Raw genomic sequence first — 20881 nt, forward strand, 5'->3', positions numbered from 1 at the left:
ATTAATCAATCAAAAACAAGTGAATGTATATATATATATATATATATATATATATATATATATATATATATATACACCACCTATATAAACACATATATAAGATTAGATGTGTGTATAAAATTATCAACATGACTTAACCTTCTGCATTTCTAACATTTCGAATTATAATTACCATTATATAATTATATAACGTTATTATAAGCTATAACATAATGCAGATGATAATTCACACCCATTGCGTTATTTGCAAATGGGGAGCGTTTTAAATTTAATTGTACATCACATTAAATCAATTCTTTCAACAAACATTTCAGTCGAAATTATATGAATAATCGCACTAAGTTTCTTTGGCTTTGTCTTCCTTCAGCTCCCAGAGCGGGGCGGTTCGAGCGCTGTGTGTGGAATGAGAGGCTTACGGAGCTGAGCTTTACTCCTTTGAATGATTTTTTTTGTTGTCAAATCCTAATTTATTGAGTACAAACAATTGATTAAAATACATTTTATTTTATTTTGAAGGACAAATGCGTTCGAGATGACTCCTGGTCAGACCAGCTTTGAGGAAGGCTAGATGCTCAAAGAGAGAAGAGAGTGAAAATGAAACTGAGGTTAAAAAGTGGTTTCAGCACCGCGGACAGCGGCCGCTCACCTGCCGCCTCCTGCCATCACGCACAGTTTTACACACTCTCAGCTTCACATTCAGGATCAGTCAGTTGTGGCTGAACGTTCCCAGCACAGAGAGGCGGAATAGCACTCGTACACAAATATCACACTCATCACATGTTCAACGGTCAGGGGGAGTTACACAACAGTCCACTGAGGGTCTCATCATTTACAACGGGACGTGACGTAGACAGCGGGTACGTATGTATATATATATATATATATATATATATATATATATGTGTGTGTGTGTGTGTGTGTGTGTGTGTGTGTGTGTGTGTGTGTGTGTGTGAGTGAGAGACAGAGAGAGACACAGAGAGAGAGACACACACACAGAGAGAGAGAGAGACAGAGAGAGAGAGAGACAGAGAGAGAGGCAGAGCAATCAGGCAGACAGAGAGAGACAGAGATAGAGAGAGAGAGAGAGAGAGAGAGAGAGAGAGTGAGAGAGAGAGAGAGAGAGAGACAGAGAGACAGAATTTCAACATAATCTGAAAACATAATTTCAGTTTGGGGAAATGTAGGACTCACTCATCACTGGTCATTCTCGTGCTTTGCTGTATTACTGAGTGTAGAACTATTAATACTACGTCATCAAAAAGAATTCTGCCACTGTTACAAGTTTTGGTACTATGTATATATATACACGCTGCATATGTTCCATATATGTATACACGGCCAGAACAAAGGCATTGTTCTGCTCTTTGGAATTTAATTGCTGATTTGAATTTTTATTTTTCTACTTTCAATTTAATTTGCTGAGTGTAAAATATTGAGAAAATATACAATAATAAATATATAGTATAGATAATAAAATATATATGCCGTAAGTTTTATACAGGCCACATTTTAGGCTCTTTTTCAATCTTTTTTATTTCCATCCAGTAAATGAACAGCAATCGTACATTACAGTCTGCAGCAGTGTGTAGAGGGTGTATGAACTTATTTTCACTCAGAAAATCAACAAGTTAATCTCCTCAGAACCAACACCTTAGCGCGTCAATGGACGGAACAAACAAGCAAACAAACAAACAAACAAACAAACAAACAAACAAACGCAAGCGAGGAAACTTTAACTGTGAGAGCCAGAGTCTGAAACACTGCGGCTCCTATCTGACTGAATTAGAGACGATCTGTGCTCGATAGATCCTTTATCACTCTCAGTGTTGATGTAAATGCTGGGAGATGCGAGTCTCCTGCTCTGAAACGCCTCGCCGTGCAGCTCATCGGTCAGTCTCACAGGAACTCACAGCCTTTCTAACCTTGTGTCCCAGCGGCCTCCTGTTCAGTAGCATTTCTTCAGATTATTATTCGTTATTATTTTCTGTTGGTTATTACTATGTAATTACACCTTAAAATTTCACACCAGCGATTCGGAATCTACTCAGCTTGTTTCAGTTTTTTACATTAGAGATAAATAAAAAGAAATCACTCAGAGGGCAATACCACCCCCCCCCCCCCACACACACACACACACCCCTTAATAATTAATCTATAATGCACACTGCAACCTACTATCCTATTACAACTTACTTCACACTTACCGTCTCATGCTTTTTAAAGCTGATTCCAGACTCCACTCCATCACACCGCAGCGCAGTGTGTGTCACAGTAAGGATGATATAACCTCCCATTAGACTGCAATAGGCTCCATCTAATACATGCAAAAGCAAAATAGTTCTCATCTTGGACACGTGAGTAAACCACCTCAGATTGGCTTGGATAATAAATACAGTCTTCATCTTTAATCACTAATAAGAGTTTTAACATCACATTAACAGTGACTGCTATATTAGAGTTTCCTTCTTTAATACTTTGAATACGGAGAAAGCGTGGAAAGGCACGAATGTAGACGGACGTCTTTCAAGCTGTGTTGGTTTGTTAATATAGGCTGTTAATGTTTGAACGTTGTGGGAGGTTAAATGACCCTCATAGCTGATGTATAAGCTGATTCAGGTTGTATTGAAGCACTCACGTTTGGACGTCAGCGTGCTCCCTGCACCAAAAACATCATCAAGCCAAGCGGAAACGGGGTTAAAATGAGCCAAAATGAGCAAACGGAATTAATATGTGTGCGTCTGTGGTAAATGAAATGAGTGTGCCAGTGCAGAATATCGGGCAGTGCAGCAGGACTGGGAAAACAGTGGCCTACATGTGGCAACCAGTTCTTTTTGAATCCCCACCTGTTTTCCGGAAGGCCACGCCTCCCGCGCTGGGATTGGCTAGTAATTCACATTCGCACGCGGCGGAGAGCTCGTGAGTGACAGAGGCATGGCTCCGGTGAGTGAGAAGGTCTAACCTATCCAAGCTCACGAGGCGGGACTTCAGCAGCCAATCCGAGGCCAGAGTGGGCGGGGCGTTCTTCGAAAGCGGGTGGGGAAAAAAACAACCCAACGCCAGTCTTGCAGTCTTCTCGCTTTTCCCGTTTCACGTCGCTCGCGACGCCTGACGTTCACCGATTCTGCTGCTCGGCTCGATTAAACCAAACAGCAAAAACCAAAAAGACCTTTTTTTTCATTTCGTCGACGACTTCGTTCTTTTTCTTGCTTGGCTCGTGAAGCGACTGCAGCGAGTGGAATTACCGCAACGTGCACGGTCGTGGCTGTAGGAAGGGGTAACTCGGGCTTCGCTCTGGCTTTTTTTCGGGAAGAAATGTCTTTTCGACATCTGGAGTAGCAGAAAATGAAAGAAGCGTTAGAAGAGATGAAACTGTAAGTAAGTCTCCCTTTTATGATTTTGCAGTAAGCTGGGCTGCTATTCGCTGAGCTGTGTTATTATTATTATTATTATTATTACTATTGTTAATATTAGTTTACAATAATGGAGTTAGGCTTGTTTTTTGGGCTTCGTTGGAAAAAAAATGACACAAACTTATTTTTTTTCTTTGGCTCAAAATCTCTTTAAAGCAGTTTTCGGAGTTGTTAGGCTTGTTTTCCCCGGGCGTTTTTAGACTAAAGCCTTTAGCTGCTAAACTTCAGCTTTAACACACTTCATTCCTCTTCATCTTCAGTCTTGGCTGCTCGTCTGGTTTGATAATAGCGCTAAAATTGGCTGCTCCTCTTGGATGTTGATTACATTTCAGCCGGACACTTTGTAAAGTATATTTGGACTATATCCTCTTGTCCAAGCTTGTTGGAGCCAATGGGGGAAAGTGTTTGAGCCAAACTAACGCGAGACAGCCGCTTCCCGTTCGTTGTAAATTACAATATTTAGTGTAAGAGTTTTCTTTTCCGCTTGAGGCGAACATCACGAGCAGTGCAAACTAATGTGCGTGGCGTTTAATGTTTAGTGCAGCGAGCAGAGTTAGGGACCCGAGGCCTTGAGGTGCGGGCCAAAGAGCTCCCATTCATTCAAAATCCAAACACAGTTGGGAATCAGAGGTGAGAATCCTGAAGGCCTGCTTACATTTATCAGGTCTGTTTGTTTGAATACAACTGTGGAATTACAGTTTTCCAGGCACTGGATTCTGGAGCAGTTTAAGACGAATGCGAGCTTTAGAAGGTCGTGCAGGTGGCACATCTGCCATCAGACAGAAACTATTTCTGCTTATTAATTTAGCCTAAAATTTGAATGGATGGGTTGATTATTTGGGTGGTTACTTTAGGGTATTTAATGCATAATACACTGAGTCTTGTCTCGAGCATTTTAAAAGAAAAGTTTTTTTTTGTTGTTGTTCTTTGTTTTACCAGACTTTGCATTTTTTAGTCCTTCACGTTTAGTTTGTTCCACGCATTTTATTTATTCATTTTTTTTTTCTTAAAATATATAACATTTAGTCCAATCAGAAAATGAACGCAGGGCAGAGTTGTAGACCAAAGGCCTTGCACGTGGAGCTGACCACATCTGTTCACCCAAACCTTCCAAACGTGGGCTACTTTTTCTTCAGCTGCCTTCACCATTTAGGCCCTAATTCCTTTTACTGGGTTTAACTGGATTCTGTTGTGTTGGTTCCTGGGCTGCTCCCAGCTTTGGGCTTTAGCATTTTGATTTAGACCAAAAGGGAAACAGAGAGAGAAGTAGAGCCTATAGGTAACTTCAGCTCCTATCCTGATAGATGCTGGATGTGCTAAGGAGTTACACAGCAGTTCTATATGGGAGTCCGTTTTGGCCTCAACAGCGTACTTTTTACTCTAGTTAGTTTCTGGTAGCTACTTTTACTGCTTGAGCGCTTGAGCCATAATTGCATTGTAAGTCATCATCGCCTGCTTTTACTGGGGGACGATTTTAGGTTGCTACCCACCTTCGCTAACAGGCTTTGGAGGTTGCTTCTTTCAGAAACCACAGTGTTTTAGAGGCCCTGCTGCACGAAAAGAGCTTCACGAGCTCCTACCTCCGCGCGATTATACGCAAATCGGCGCGCGAGCTTGCCTAAAGCTTCTATTCGGTGCATATTAAACTCATGAATGGACTTCTAATGCTGAAGTTGACTATTTAGCATGTGGTTCTGGACGCAGCGCTAAATAGCATATAAAAACAGACCCAGTTTGGGCGCAGCGTTATATTTTGCCAACGTGTGTGTGTGTGTGTGTGTGCATGCGCGTGCGCCCGTGCATGCGTGTGTTGCGAACGAGAGCGAACGAGCGAGCTGCACCCGGGCGAGTGCACGAGCTCCATGTGACCACAACAAGAGGCTGCATCCGGTCCCTTTAAGAGCCACGGGTTAGTTTCTGTCTTTGGTTATCTAGCTGTATGAGTTTATGCGATATCATAAAGCTAGAGAACCGAATGTAGAAACTGGTCCCAATGACTTCGGCAAGCGAAACGAGAAAGGGGGCGAACCGGTGAGCGTGCGACGAGAGAGAGGTGAAGAGAGAGGGATACGAGGAGGAGGAAGAGGAGAAGGAGGTGTGCAGGGCGAGATGAGGGGGAATCGGCTAGGCTACGAAAGCACGGTGGACGGAGAGATTCAGGTAGGCGAGCAGCTGAGCGGTCGGTCGTGCGACGCTGCTTTTAAATGCAGTGCAGTGCAGCGTTAGCGGGGGAGATGGCTTTACGTTCATATGGTGCGTTTCGTGAGACCTAGGGGGCTCCCAGCCTGCCTGCCTCCCTGCCTGCCTGCCTGCTTATAGACCGGCTGCATGTGTCCGTGGACATGAGCGAGCACCTACTTGAACTCATTAACGTGACGTGATGAGGAGGACTGCGTGTTGGAGGGTACGTTGGCCACATTCCTCCATAGACGATATGGATGTGTGGATTTGAGCCGAGATAAAAATGGGTTAAAAGCGACGTGCTTCAGCCTATTGGTCCACTCGTGGGCGGTCACGTGACTCGCAGACTTCAATGTGAGCGTTATCACGGCGAATATGGAAAAGCACTATGCGTGCCACTGCACCTCGTGCACAGTGCTGTGCACAAGTCCGAGACCACCCATCGTGTGTTCGAGTTATGCAATGTTCATATGTAACAGAAAACTGTGCAAAAGCCTCAAGAACTAAATTTAATATCGTTATTTATGCGTTAAAGTGATGACATTGTTTGCCTTGTCCTTTATTGCAGCTTCCATTCTTTTCAGGAGACTTGCTTTTAGTTGCTCAGGGAATTCTGCAGGGAGATTTTTCCGCAGCTCCGAAGTTCAGTCTTAGAAGTTGGTTGCATTTTCTGCTTCTCACGTTCCAATGATGTTCAGTGATGTTGAGGTCTGGACTCTTTGGTGGTCAGTCCAACACTTTTTGTTCTTCCCTTTTTTCTCCGTTTCCTTTTCTCAGTAACGGCTACACATCCTTTCAGATCCATAGCCTTGTCTTCTCACAGTGGAAGGACAGGCCATGGATTTGCTCATGTTTGAAGCAGGAGTAGAGCTTGATTTTCTCCTCTGTCTCATAGATATTTGCTTTAAGTGCTGTTTATCTGATGGGGACAGATTTGAGGGTCGACCAGGTCTTGCACGGTTGTTAGGAGTCCCACTTTCTCTGTGCCTTTCAATCATTTTCTGAACTCGTTACAGAAACTTTGGAAATTTTCCATTGACTTTTTCCTTCCATACGCTGGTTGATTATCAAATACCATCAGAAATAGCTTTTAGAAATAATAAGTTGTATTTAATGGACATTTTGACTGGAAATTAAATAATGAAGAGTGGTCTTTCACTTTCCATAGTACCGTATGTGTATCTGTTGTTAATTACTGTGATTCCTCTTTCAATGAAAGCTGACAGATCATTCAATAGATTAATACTGTAGGCCTACAATAGGACCAACGAGATGGTGGCAGATAGATATGAAATAAAACAGCGAGGGATTCTGTTCTGTGTGATCAACTGAGCTATGTTCTATGTCGCTGCTAGTTGATGGCAAGCAATGCCAAATCCCTTGAGTTGAATTAACACTTTTGTGCAGCTGGACTTAAATGAAAATTGTAGGTGTTAGATTGAACACTGTAGGTGTGAATTCAACACTGGGGACTTTGCAGCTATACATTAGATGCAATGTCTTTTTTCGTTGCAGCCTTTTTATAACCATCTGCCTGTCTGTGTAGTTGCAGAGATGTAAGCTAGTGTCTGGTTAGTAGACTTAATGTAAAATAAACTGAAAGTTTGCAAATATTCCAAGTGATTTGTGCCAGTAATAAATAGTGCTTTAGCCTTTTTTTGTACAAGTCATGGAACCATCCATTCTCAAACATTACTGAATCTCTGTATCTGACTGTAAGTTATTTGCACACTACTTTTTGAGTGATATTCTACTAATTTTTCTAATTTGTTAAATGGTTAAGATATAAATAAAGCCATTCAGAGTGGCATGATGTGGAAAGCTCAGTTCTAAAGGAACTTACCAAGTCAGAATTGTTCACAGTGGTTATAGGAACCAGACATCTGAAGCTTTTAATGTCTCTAAAAGCTTCCTCACAGAAAGTTATTTGCATGAAATGCTCATAAATATGCTGCCTAATGCCTGAGACATTATTTTACATTAGGTTTGAGGGAAAACCTTTTTGGCTTAAAGCATTAGATCTGTTTAACACAGAGGAGTACATGCAGGACACTGTAAGGCAAAATAGTACCCAAGGATTAACTACTGTAGTTCTGTTATCAACATTGCGTATAGAAACTCAAAGGTCTATATAGGTACGCTGTCTGTTTTCCCTAGTAAATAAATGGTCATATTTGCATTATTGGGATCGCAATCCCTGGTTCCTGTCACACCACTGTAAAGAAATCAGAGTTGCTACATTTCTTTTGAATGGAGAATTTCTCATCAAACCAGGCCAGTTTAAACTGGCCATTCTGTTCCTTTTAAAATATAGTATGAGTCATAGGACATTACGTATCTGTAAGTAGTGGATGGACATTGTCTTCTGGTCATGTGACAAAGAGCTCTGTTAAAAAAAGGCCTCTTTGACTCTTTCACACATATAGTATAACTGTACTCACTGTTTCTGACATCCAGCGCCCTGCTTACATGATCAGAATAGATCCTGTGTGGGTCTACACTGTTGAAACAGACAGAAGTTCTGAGTGTACACCGACAGTACATTTGCCCATGACCTTGTACAAACAAGTTCACTTGCTTTATATTCCCTATAAATGCCATTCAAGTCCTACTCCAAGCTTTTGCAAGTGGTACGCAGTGTATCGTTACGATGCATGTTTTTGTACTATTCCTTCAACCATTCTGTGCATGAAGAAAGATCTTTTAGCCTCATCATGAACTATTGTCAAAAATGATGCACTGAGAATCAATAAGAGTGAGGAGGAGACACAGCAGGTAACATGCCTACGGTGTCATCCAGAGCTATTATGTCATTTGAGCATGAAAAGCTGTCTGTATGGATTTAGAGGAACGCTTACAGTGTATATTATGTACTAGGAATGGATTCGGTAGCTATGATACAACAAAAATGATTAAACCAGTGGTACAGTATTCTTGCCAGTCAAGCCAGCCAATGTAATATAAAGTGTTCTTAGAACAATGAACAGGCCACCTCAGAGTCCAGACCTCAACATCACTGAATGTGTTAAGATGTTACTTGACATCCGAATGACACTACGACACCTGCATTGGTCTCTCGTCAGCATTTTTACTTAGAATTAGCATTGATAGCCTTGTGGTTGCAGCACGCCTGCAGATTGCTACCCCATATAAACAGTAACTGGACAGCTATAAAAAGAAAATACAACCAATTTCTAAGACTGAACTTTGGAGGTGTGGAATAAAATACTAGCAGATTTTTTTGAAACACTGAAAGCAAGTTTCCCAAAAAGAATGGAAGCTGTAATAATGGAAAATGGTGGACACATTAAATGCTGAAAATGCTGATGTTATGTTTAGGGTTGGAAGCTTTTGTATTTTTTGTTAAATATATGTACATAAATATATGTTTTCTGCTTTTTTATTTTATATTTTAAATATATTTATATTTTAAAACATCAGCTGCCAACATTTACTGTCGCATGGACCAGTAGAAATGACTTCCCATTAAATATCTCACCATATTAAAGGGGCTTCTATTCTCCTATAAAACTGCCATTTCAAAAACACAAGGTTGTTTCAACCGCAGTGATATGACAGCAAGCAAATGTGGAGTTCAAATTCAAGTTCCATGCCATGTGCTTAATGTCATTAAGACACCTACTTTAGCAGCATTATTTAAAATTAGCATTGTCAGCCATGTGGGTGCAGCACATCTACAGATTACTACCCCATATAAACTGCATATGGTGCAGACACGTAGCCTCATAAATGCATGATATAAACAGGGCCCAGTGATGGAGGTGCAATCGAGAGGAGGCCTGCCTGACTGGCAGAGAGGAGCCCCAGACGTTTTCCCACATTAATATGTGTCTGGGCCTGTGCTGGGGACCCAGCAGATGGAGTCTTGTCTTAGCACCTGGCATATGCAGCGCTGCCATTGTGTACGTCCACGACTAATCTCGGTTAAATGTAACCAACTCTGCATTTCAATTTCACCACAGATTAAAAATATATTAGGGGGGTTAAAGGGGGGGTTGGGCAAACACATGTGCGCAGGTTAGAGAGTGGGCCTTAATTCAGGCAAATTTGTTTATGGAAATCTTTCTTTCTTTCTTTCTTTTTTTATTACTACAACCATGACCATAGAAATGCTACTGCTTTACAACCACTGGGCTAGCACTATTATCATACAAATTGTGTCTCTGGTTCTGCTCATTGTTAAGAGAATGTGTCCTGAATGTTATACCTTGCCGGTGGCCTCCTACTGTAAGAGGACAGCTAACAAAGCTGCTGTGTCCAGTGAAGATGGTCTATATTTATAAATGGAGCATTGTGTGAATTCAAAGAATGCAGCTGTCGCCGGATGAAAATGACATTTTTTTTTGGTTACACAAGAAAATAATACAAAGTGGTAGTTAAAGATTACTTTTAAAATATTTACCCCACAAAGGCCCATCATCTCAGGTTGAGCGGGGCATAAAATTATGCAGCTTGATTTCAGTGTGCCAGGGTGTGCACATACACTGACATGGTTAATTTACAGTCAGGCAAGCGCTATTAAAATCTCTTCGTCCTGACGGGCTGCACACTCCCTGTTTTGGAATCCTGCCCTTCCGCAACTGCCTCCATTGTGGTCTTGCAAAATCATCCTGTAAATGAAGATACAAACCACACTGACCTTATAAATTCTGTGTAATTCCTTGGTAAACATCACCTAGAACAGCCTAGAGTGTTGTATAATAGCTAGTTTTCCCTCTCCAGGAGTTTTGTCCTTTACAGTAACAGTACCTTTAGTAGCCACTGCACACACTGCGTAATGGTGACTGTAAGAATAACAGTGTTATTGACATTTAATTCTACTAGGTTATCTCATGGCGTATTATTTTGTATGAGTAATTTAGTTATGGCTTGCTGTCATAAATTTGGTGACACAAATTAGACTTTGTACTGCCACACAAACTAACAGTAAAATAGACTTTAACCTCCCATTATCATTCAGTTTTCATTTTTGCTTCTGAAAGCAGATGTCAATCATCTCTCCTCTGAACTTCTGAATCTGGAGTGTGGTAGCTTAGCAACAGCCTCTGACCCATAAAATGAAATAGGAACCAAAAACCCTTTATTTTTGGTGTATTACATTGCTTCATAGGCTGTGAAAACATAAGCATAATAGCGAAATGGTTGTATAAAGCACTAAAAATGACTGTGGAACTACTTTTGGTGTCATATAAACCATTTAACCATATAAAACAGGTCTTCCTCCATAGAGAAGAACCATTTAAACGCGCAAAGAAATATTTCTGCCTTTAAACGGTTATTTGAGTGTTCACGGTTCTACATATAACCACTGCCTTTATTAAAGAACCAGTAAAAATGAATTTCATACGTTTACATGTGTACAACGGCAGGGGAGGGGGTGATTAGCCAGGTGCTAAAACTGAATTAGCCTTGACTTTGAGAAAAAAGACAACGCTGAAATGAAGACTACTTTTAGCATGTTTTAAAACCTCCAACGGTGTTTTTCACCCTGCTTAGCTGGAGATGTTCTCCTCGGTTTAGCTTGAATTGGCTTCTACTTCATCTGAACGGTGATGTTTTCTTGCTAAGCGTGTAGCAGCAGCAGGGCCTACTCGGGGTTCCCTCTGTCTTATTAAAAGAGGTATAAAATCATCGTTTAATTCGTCTCCTAAATCACACAGGTCAGCAGTGGGTCGGATTCTCTCTTTTCTGTCTCCTACAACATCGGACAATACGATAATAATTCGTTACAGACCGCATTTACCACAGGTTTCTCTTAGCTACCGCTCCGTTTCCTTTAGGAGCGTCGTTGAATAAAAAGATTTATTTTAAAAATGTACGGATGAGAAGCTTGGGAGAGCGCTTATTTTCGCTTTGGTAATATTTCCTCTCAGTTTAAACAGTTTTTGAACAGTTCAGCGTCCAAAAGAGGCTGTTAGTCATTATCAAAGGGGAGTCTTGAAGCAGCTTTTTTGACGAGGCTTAAGTTAGCCGTTTATTCGCCTGCTTCTTGTTCCAATTTTCCCGTTCCACCTTAAATGCAGCAGCAGTTAGGTTCTCGCGCTTTAGAATGTAACCGTTAGAATGCGACGGCTCCATCATTTAAGGTGGAACGGGAAATTCGAACAAGAAGCGAATTGGGAAACCACCTTGAGCCCCGTTCTGTTCTGAACAAATTGTAGTTTCTTTTTGACAGTTTTTCCGTTACTTTATTTGAAAAGCCATAGCAGTGAACCGTCCTTTTCTTGTCTTTTCTTTTCTTCCTCGCATTAAAATTAAACCTACAAGTAAAGAAGCTAGAGACATAGACCCGCACAAATAAACAAACAAATAAATAAACCGCACTGATAAAAAACGGATAATACTTTGAGAGGTTGTTTTAGCCAAATTGCAGGTTGCAGATCAACAGGACGTGCATATATATTTTTTGTTATAGATTACAGAGAAAAGTTCTTATTTGGCTTTATTTAAAGTGACGTCATCCTTAAAAATGAAAATGAAATTCAGGATGAGCTGAGGGCTCATAAATATATTTGTTCCAAATGTTTTTTCTCTCAGAGGTTATGTAAGAAGATTTATTCCGTTACATCATAAGCTGTGATTTTAAGAGAGCTCTAAGCCATTGCTATTTTTAAACTTTTTTTTCTCTTTGAGCTTAAAATGATTAATATATTTTCAGCATGAACAGTGTGGCGTGTTTTGTATTGTATATGCACTGTTGTTTATCTAGATTTGATTCTGTGGGTACAGAAGGCTATGTTTGCATAAAGAAAGAAAGAGAATTACTGAGCGCCAGCACAAGCCTTTAAATTCACCCCACAACTGTGAAGTGTGAGCTAGTTTTAAACCAGTTGAGGATCCTGTAAAAATCATGTTTATGCTCTGTGTTGTCCTGAGAGGTGTATATTTACCTACAGCGACTCTTCTTTTGTGCAGGAGCTGTGGAGCTCAGCCTGAGGATGCTGAAAGTCGATGACGAAAACACAAAGCAGTCACGTGACCGCCAAACTTAGGTGAGTATTCTGGCCCCCTGGGGTGTTGTTACATGTTCCAGTGTGACCTCAACGTCCACTGTGCTGTACAGAGCTATGTAACCAAAACAGAAATGAAAAATTATCACAGCTGAAATGGACAGAAGTGGGAAATTCACATTATTAAATTGTAGGTGCTAATGGCACGACCGAGCATGCATCTGATAATTATAGCACTTCATGTTAAGAAAACTTGGGAAATTATTATTTTTATTTGAAGGACTGGTGTAAAAAAAAGTCACCCCCCCCCATCCACCCAAAAAAAGGAAAATGCTGAATAGCAAACATACAAGGGATTACTATGGCAACAGCGTTTGCCCTCGCTCATTGGTGGCAAACTGTAAGGCTGGGGAAGGTCATGTGACTCGAGTCAGGAAAATTCTTTATGGCGCGGCCTCCTATGTTATTTCGGTGCCTCTGTTTCTGCTCCCTCCCGTAAAGAGACATGTGCTTTTGCGCTACACATCCCACATTTCTGGCCCACGTTGCAAATCTGCCCAGATTTTAAAGCACCTTTGGACTGTTTTTTCTCACACTCAGCCTCTGCTTCCGATTAAGGAAATGCATCGTCTGTATCGCATTTCTGTGTTTTGGGATTCAATTTTGAGGCCAGTTTGCATTGGACTGAACTGAGAAGTGAGTTAAAACATATTCAAGCCCTGCTCCTTTGATGACAAAGGTTCATGTAAGTCTAAGTAACGTATGTTTGTACATTTATTTTGATTTGCAGAAGGCATACTGGGCTTATGCAGGTCATCCGAGGTTTACACAGTCTCTCTCTCACTCTTCTCAGTCAGTCTCTCTCTCTCGTTCTTCTCCGCCTTATAGTGTCCTGATCCAATTTGTTAGTTTCCTCGCTGTTGTCAGATAAGGTGCGTGTGTAATCTGTATTTTAATTCTTTTGTCCAGGCCCTTATCCCTTTACGATATGGCAGGGGTCCTGGGTTCTGGTGGTCCCGGGTGTGGATAAGGTGTGCTCATGTGGAAAGGCTGTGAGGGTGGCTCTCTTTTCCCAACTCCATCTCAAACCCAACCCCCCCCTCAACCCCCCATTCCCCCAGTCCACTCCAAACTAGCTTGCTTCTTTTGCTTCACAATCTCAAGTCAGAGTTCAATGGCACATTTTTTTTTCCAAACCCCCTCCACCCCCCTCCACCCCCCACCCCACCAACTCTAGTGGTCTTTTTGCGAGATGGGGGCAGGCACCCAGTGTGAACTTTACTGCAATTCTCCAGGCACACATGCATTGTGAAACACAGATTGAAAAAGAAATGAGCACCTTTTTTCCTCTTCTTCTGCCAGCACATAAGAATCTCAGACTCTCGCCCTCTCTGAGTTCTCTGTGTTCTCGAGAGCTAGTCCACTTCTAACAAAGTTCGGTTTTGCAATGTTCATTTCTGATGCATCTCTAAATGCATATGGCTTAAAAGAACTTAAACTGTGAAAGGATTTTTGATTAAAAATATTTTCAGGGTTCTGTCCCTATTAATGAAGATGTACCCTGAATGGTTCTTTGCAGTCTGAAGAATCAAGACACCATAGTACTGCTGAAACTACTGTCTGAGCTACATTACAGGCTATGGCATCAGCAAAATGACTTACAGGCCCGGGGTTCAATTACTAGCATGATGCATGCCAAACATGTTTTAATTTAATATAAGTTATAAAATAAGATCAAGAGTTACAGACCATTCCATTCTCATATTTTTGTGCTTAGAGTACAGTTTGTAGTTGAAGTGGATCTGGTGCTGCATATTCAATATCACAATATTATAAAAATATGTCACAGGATCAGGGTGTTTGATGAAATTTAAAGGGCCCACATTTTACATTTTTATTTTTTATTTTTTTGAGGTTCACTTAATGCTTATGTAATTTTATGTGCTTAAATTAGTCGTTATAATTTATTTTTACATTTTACATTTTCCAATCTACCCCTAATAATTTTTGTTACTGTGTCTTTAAGATTGATATATGTAAATGTCTCTCTTCTGGCTGGCTGTGCCTCATTCAATAAGCAGTCTGAGCTGAAACGCTCCTTATATCTTCACTTTGAATGGGTGTGGCTAAACTGCTGTAGGCAGAATAGGAGGATATATGGAAATGCGTTGGTTTATTACGCCGCAAAAGCAACAAATTCAAAACGGGTTAGAGTTCTGTAGATTCTGAATATGAGCGAGGGAATGGTATGTTTTCAGATTGTAACCCTGTGTACATACTACATCATTTATTATCTTACATCATATTTACAAAGCTTTTAAAAAAGTGTTATTTACCTTGATATGGTCTCTGCGTTTGCCTTAGTAAAGGTAATGAACCCATGCTTCCAACTATTCGTCTACGCTGAAAGAATATCTTACAAACCTGACATAGCTTGTTTTGATTGGACTATTATGTCCTGTTTTTTAAAATGACACTAAATGACATTTATATAGTTATTTATTTATATAAAATATAGTTAATTCAATAATTATAATTAATTATGTATTTGCATTTTTAGCAACATGGAACACTAAACAACTACATGTTTTAGTACAAAGAGAGCATAATTAATTGGATTTAATCTAGAGCAGTATACAAAACGCTGAATGCAAATCACTTTACTTATAATATTAGCAATTTTCAAAATGTGGCTATGCTTGAAGTTATCAAACCTCAGAAAAACTGAACGTTGTTGTACATATTGTGTATCGTGAAAGTGTCTTATTAAGTATCACAATGCTACATTTTCCCATATCGCCCACCCCTAGTTCTGATGTGGACCTGTAGAATTCTGGCAGACTCTCTTAGGGCTTTTCATACCTGACCAAGCCGAAGAATCCCAAAGTGCCTCTGTCTGGAATGTTTCCTCTTAAGAGTACATAGACTGGTTGTTAGGGTGAACTTTGAATATCAGAGTACATATTGAGTCATTCCTGTAGTACTGGTCCCAGTAGTATTGATCTGCTTTTGTAATGGAAGAATATGTTGTGATCTTTTTTTTTTTTTTTTGTGGTGCAGCTGACAAGGCCCTTGTAAAATGACCGGACATCCTAATTCTGTCACATTTGTCAGGCCCGAGACAGAAATTCTCCTTCTTCTTCTTATTTGTTGAAGAAATAGAGGAGAACATTATCGGTCCAGAGCCATTGATCACCTATAGTATTCTCAGGCATTAGTCACTGCAGAACTGAAAGCTGAGGCCAGAAGAGCACAAAACTTCACAAGACACACGCCAGGCATCAGCACAGAGTGAAGCCCATCAAGAAAAGAATGGCTTTCTGTCAGGAACGAAAAAGAAATCTCTTTCTTTTTTCCTTTTTTTTTTCTTTTTGGCTTTTCAGGCCAGAGAAACAGTCTGTGACATTGGCCTAGTTCTAGACCAGCTTTTGCCCAGAGGAAGAATTGAATTGAGGAATCAGAGGCAGAGGATCAGAAGGGACTCAGTACCCTGTGGCGATCTCCCCCACTCCTCACCATCTAACCACCTCTCAGTCTCGGCCTCTTCTTGCCTTGCCTCTGCCTCACACGTTTGAGCCGCCCGGTCCATATTAGTTCACTAAATTGAGCGTAGGGGGTACGCAGATCAATCCAAACCAGCATTTTGGCGCAATTAATGTGAGGCTGAACAGACGGCAAAGCTAAACATATTCCATATGAAAGAGAAAATCTTTAAAATTGAAAATATCAGAGAATGCCGCATGTACAAAGCACACTTGCTGGCCATACCATGGGTTGGGCCTGTAATACATCTGCTAGATGTTCTGTACACACTTAAAAATAAAGGGTCCTAAATGGTTCTTGACATTTAGTTGGGTTAGGGTTAGGCTTATTTATGAAATGAAAAATAATCTTGAAAGAACCATCCACTAAAATGTTCTTTAGGGAATTAAAAGTGGTTCTTTTATCACTCTAAAGAACCCTTCCCAGCACCTTTATATTTACACAGTGGTGGACAAAGAACACAAGTCCTATAGAGATGCCCCTCTTAAAATATAAAATTAAATATACTTTAATTTATAATGCAAATCTAGTTGTTACATCACAATATCTTGTAGCAAATAGTAGAATAAAAGCAGTAAGATATTTAGTGTAAAATGCAGTGATATATTTGAAGTGTTTACACTTCATTAAAGTCTTCCACTGTGTTTAGGGATGTAGAAATATATCACAAATTATGTGTTTAGTGTAAAATAGATGGTGTGACATGGTATAAAATTTGAGATTGAAAAAATTGAGATTTTGTACTGTGTGCACCGTATCGTGTATTAATGAATGTCTTTTTTTTGGAGACATGCAGCAGTTCCTTTATCTCTCTAAGCTATCTATTTTGTTTGTCTCTGAGTAGTTTGCACACATGGAAGGAAAAAAGCTTAGACATTAGGAATTAATAAAATTGTTTTCTGCTTGGAGTTTATGTTTTGTTTTATTGCAGAGTCTTGGATAAATTAGTCACACTTTAATTGTATTGTATTGTGTCTGTTATCATTTCAACCAGTTTGAGACTGATGTGTTTGTGGTGCTTGTGTTGTAGTGTGATTTACAGTACATGTGCAGCCAAAACCAATCGTAGATATATTGCCCATGGTAGTTTTCATTTGTTTGAAAGCCTACAGGGAAAAAAAGAAAAGAGGCAAAAATTCCAAAGCTTTACAGGCTTTTATAGCATCAGTGACTGTGCATGGCTTTCTTTGGAAGTTGATTTAAATGAACTGCTGGCCTGATAGGAAATAAATCTTTTAAAATGAATATGCAGAATGAGTGAGAGGCAGTGCAGGGGAGGGTCTGCTGCATGTGGAGTGGTAACATAAATGAAAGCATGCATATTTCTCCTTTTTTTGCTTAAAATAAATGTTTTAATAATGTTTTTCTCTTCGTTAGCGGCTGTTTTTTTTTTTAGAGTGAAAGATGGCTGTTTTTTCAGGCTGAGAAACATCTCCAGTGGCTGAAGAGGCAGTTGATTTTCTCAGGGAGAGAATGGGCCGAGGCAGGCTGGGTAAGGCCTCTCTGACAGTGCCATGCAAAAGCGCTGCTTCAATAGTGAGGTGTATTTCTGAAGATGGGGTGGGGGGGTGGGGGGGGGTGGGGGGGCAGAGGGGAAGGAGCGAGGGAAGAGGAGGAGGAGGGAAGCGTTGTGAAAAGGCAGCAGGCTGCGGAGTGAATGGGGGTGGCGGGGAGGGGGCCGGCGGGGTCCGCGCCTCCATTGGTTGAATGCAACGGCCGCAGCAGCTGTGAAAAGAGGTCTCCCCTTTTTCCCACGACCCGGCAAAGAGGCGAAACAGTGGCCCGGGCCAGCCAGGGTCAAGTCACATCACTAATATATACACTGGGCCTGTGTCCGCGGACAATGCATACACACAGCTCATTTATTCGGGCTGCGCAGACAGACAGAGCCGTCCACATGTGTGCACACAGCCACCTTCAGACTGAGACAGAGAAAAAGCAGGGGGGGGGCAAGTGAGGACCTTGACACTAATTTCGATCACATTGGGGCCATTGTCTAGTTCTAGACCAACAGTTGTAGATTCTGCAAATTAACAAGCATTCGGCGAGCGTGGGGGATACAAATGCACACACATAGACACACACGGACAGACACCTGCCGTCTAGCCTCGCGATTGTTCCCAATATTGTTATTTTTATAGTAAACATGCAGCAGCCTCTTGTACTGAAATGACTGGGAGGAGCATCATGTTGAAAATATGTACACACTCCCAAACAAATCTCTGTTTTCAGTAATACGAAACCAAACTGCTGAATAAAATGCTTCTAATGTAATGCCAGTGCTACACACCTTCATGCTCACTAATTTTTGTTATGTCCAGAATGATGGACAAAGCTGTAGATGATTTCATAATGACTCTGAAGCTGTGAAACATAGAGAGCGCAGGTGTGTATGTATGTGTGTATATGTATATATATATATATATATATATATATATATATACATAAAATTAACATCCAGAATGCTTTATATCTGAAAAGTGATGATCAAATCACAAGGCAGAAATAGTTGAATAATTACAATATGTTATTCATCACTTTTCAGTCTTGTATTATTTATTATTTATTCATCTGCTTTTGAGCAGCACATAAGCTGAAACACAGAAATATTGAAAAGCAAGCAGCTGATTGCATCACATGAAGAGAACCGTTGTTTTTTCATAAGAAGATATATTTATAAGGAGCATTTCAGCCTAGACTGCATTTTGAACAAGGCACAATACAGAGCAGCTAATCAGAACAGAAGTCACTTGACATGTTTCAGTCTTAAAGGCATAGTAATAAAAACAGACTGTTTAACTTGAAGGAACAAAGAGAGGTTGGAGAATGGTCATGTAAAAATGTGAATTTTTTTCAATGCATAAAAATGCACAAAAGTTGTAAGTGGACCCCCACGGAGACATAATAAATACAAGAAAATGTAAAATATGGGCCCTTCAATGAAGTATTGATTACCAACCAGGTACTGAACCTCTTAGGTAGGTAGGTAGGTAGGTAGGTAGATAGATAGATAGATAGATAGATAGATAGATAGATAGATAGATAGATAGATTTTTAGTCCTTACTATATATATATATATATATATATATATATATATATATATATATATATATATATATATATATATGTGTGTGTGTATATATATATGTATGTATATATATGTATGTATGTATATATATATATATAGGTGCCCTAAAAAAGTATTACATATTTAACATGTGCTATAATAGACGGTTAAGTATAAATTTTTGGAAAAATCATGAATTCCATACATGTGGTTTTTGAAAAGCAAATAGAACTGCTTTGCTGTGAATGCAAGTATCCAAAAGCTTAGCTTTACTAGCTTGAAGGCTGAAGTGCCTGGTTGTGATGTCCCTGCTCTGTCAAGGCCTAGGTGGAAACTTGTCTGTGAGGCCTGTGTGAATGCGTGTGATGGGAGAGAGGGGATTTGGTGAGACCCTGCAGAATTACGTGTGTCTCCTCTAAGACAGAAGTGCAGCAGAGTTTAGACCGGCTGCTTTGGTTGAAGCGTGAAAGACAGCTACTTTAGACAATGGAGAGTGAGAGGAGATGGCAAGAGCACATAGCAACTCTCCTAGCAACTCCTGGACAGAGTGGAATTTAGATGAGACCTCAGCTCTGTCTATAGTGGCACAAGGGCTAATAGATAAAACCATGAACACTTTCTGTTTTGCCTCGTGTTTAAGAGTATGCAGAGAAAAACGTATAGAAAATACACGTCTGATGCACTTGTCAGGCGTCAGACAGATCATTGCTTAGATTTCATCAGGTTCTGGTTAACATGACTGCAGTAGATGTACTGATACTATTTTATGGGTTTGTTAAATACACTTAAGTGGCTGACTGTTATCTTTGTTTGTAGTTTAGAGTTAAGTTAGCTCATGATAAGGTTGCATATGTTGTCTTTGACTTTAACAGTTTTTCAGTGCAAGTTAATCTGTGTGCGAGCCTGAGTTGAGAAGCACATCCAAAAATAAGATAATGCTTTTATTTATTATCATTATTATTAGATTAGACTACTGTAATGTGTTACTGGCTGGCTGCACTGCTGTCTTCTAAATCAGCCCCAGCTAGTTCAGAATGCAGCAGCCTGTGCTAACCAGCTTGAGCATATTACTCTGGTTTTATTCACTATACACTGGCTTCATGTTAAGTTCTGCAATGACTAGAAAGTCTTGCTTATGATATTGAAGTTCTTAATGGCTGTGGTGCTCTGGTGTATCTTACTGATCTGTTGACACACTGTAGCCTGTTCAGGCTTACAGGGCTTACTGCAAACTAGCATCTTTTACAGCTAAGTTGGTGGAAGACAGTTGGGACAGCTCCTACACTCAGGAATAGTGTTACAGAGAATATCTGGAATGCAAGCTCGATAAGCATTTTTAAATCGAGATTAAAAACATTTGTTTAGGCTAGCATATGCCTAGAAGTATTGCGGCTCATTTTCATTTGTAATTGTGCTGTTATTTTTAATTAGAGTGTAGTGTTTTTATTATTTTCATATTTTAATCTGCTCCTGTGCACACCATGTTGAGATTTCATCAAGAGCTATATAAATAAAGAGTTGTTTATTATTATTATTATTATTATTCAAAGTAGTTCAATGGAAAATATGAATGCAGTATGCAAGATACAGAAGCTGTAGTACAATCAGACCCGTTGTTGCTTTAATTTAATCAGTTTCAAGTCAAAGCGAATGCAGAAGAAATACGGATAAAACCATTTTATGGATGTTTCAAACACTCTCGAGTGCC

The 20881-nt window shown here is 40.1% G+C and overlaps 1 long non-coding RNA gene across 1 annotated transcript in view; it reads left to right on the forward strand.

The window, feature by feature from the left end:
- Positions 1-3055: 3055 nt before the first annotated feature.
- LOC108429548 overlaps positions 3056-20881 on the forward strand; it is a 50445-nt gene continuing 32619 nt past the window's right edge. Inside the window, exons 1-2 of the long non-coding RNA XR_001858015.2 lie at positions 3056-3371; positions 12528-12604. This is a non-coding gene — a long non-coding RNA (uncharacterized LOC108429548). The remainder of the gene's footprint in view (positions 3372-12527; positions 12605-20881) is intronic.

Source organism: Pygocentrus nattereri, chromosome 15 (genome assembly GCF_015220715.1).
Source record: "Pygocentrus nattereri isolate fPygNat1 chromosome 15, fPygNat1.pri, whole genome shotgun sequence".
NCBI classification, from domain to species: domain Eukaryota; kingdom Metazoa; phylum Chordata; class Actinopteri; order Characiformes; family Serrasalmidae; genus Pygocentrus; species Pygocentrus nattereri.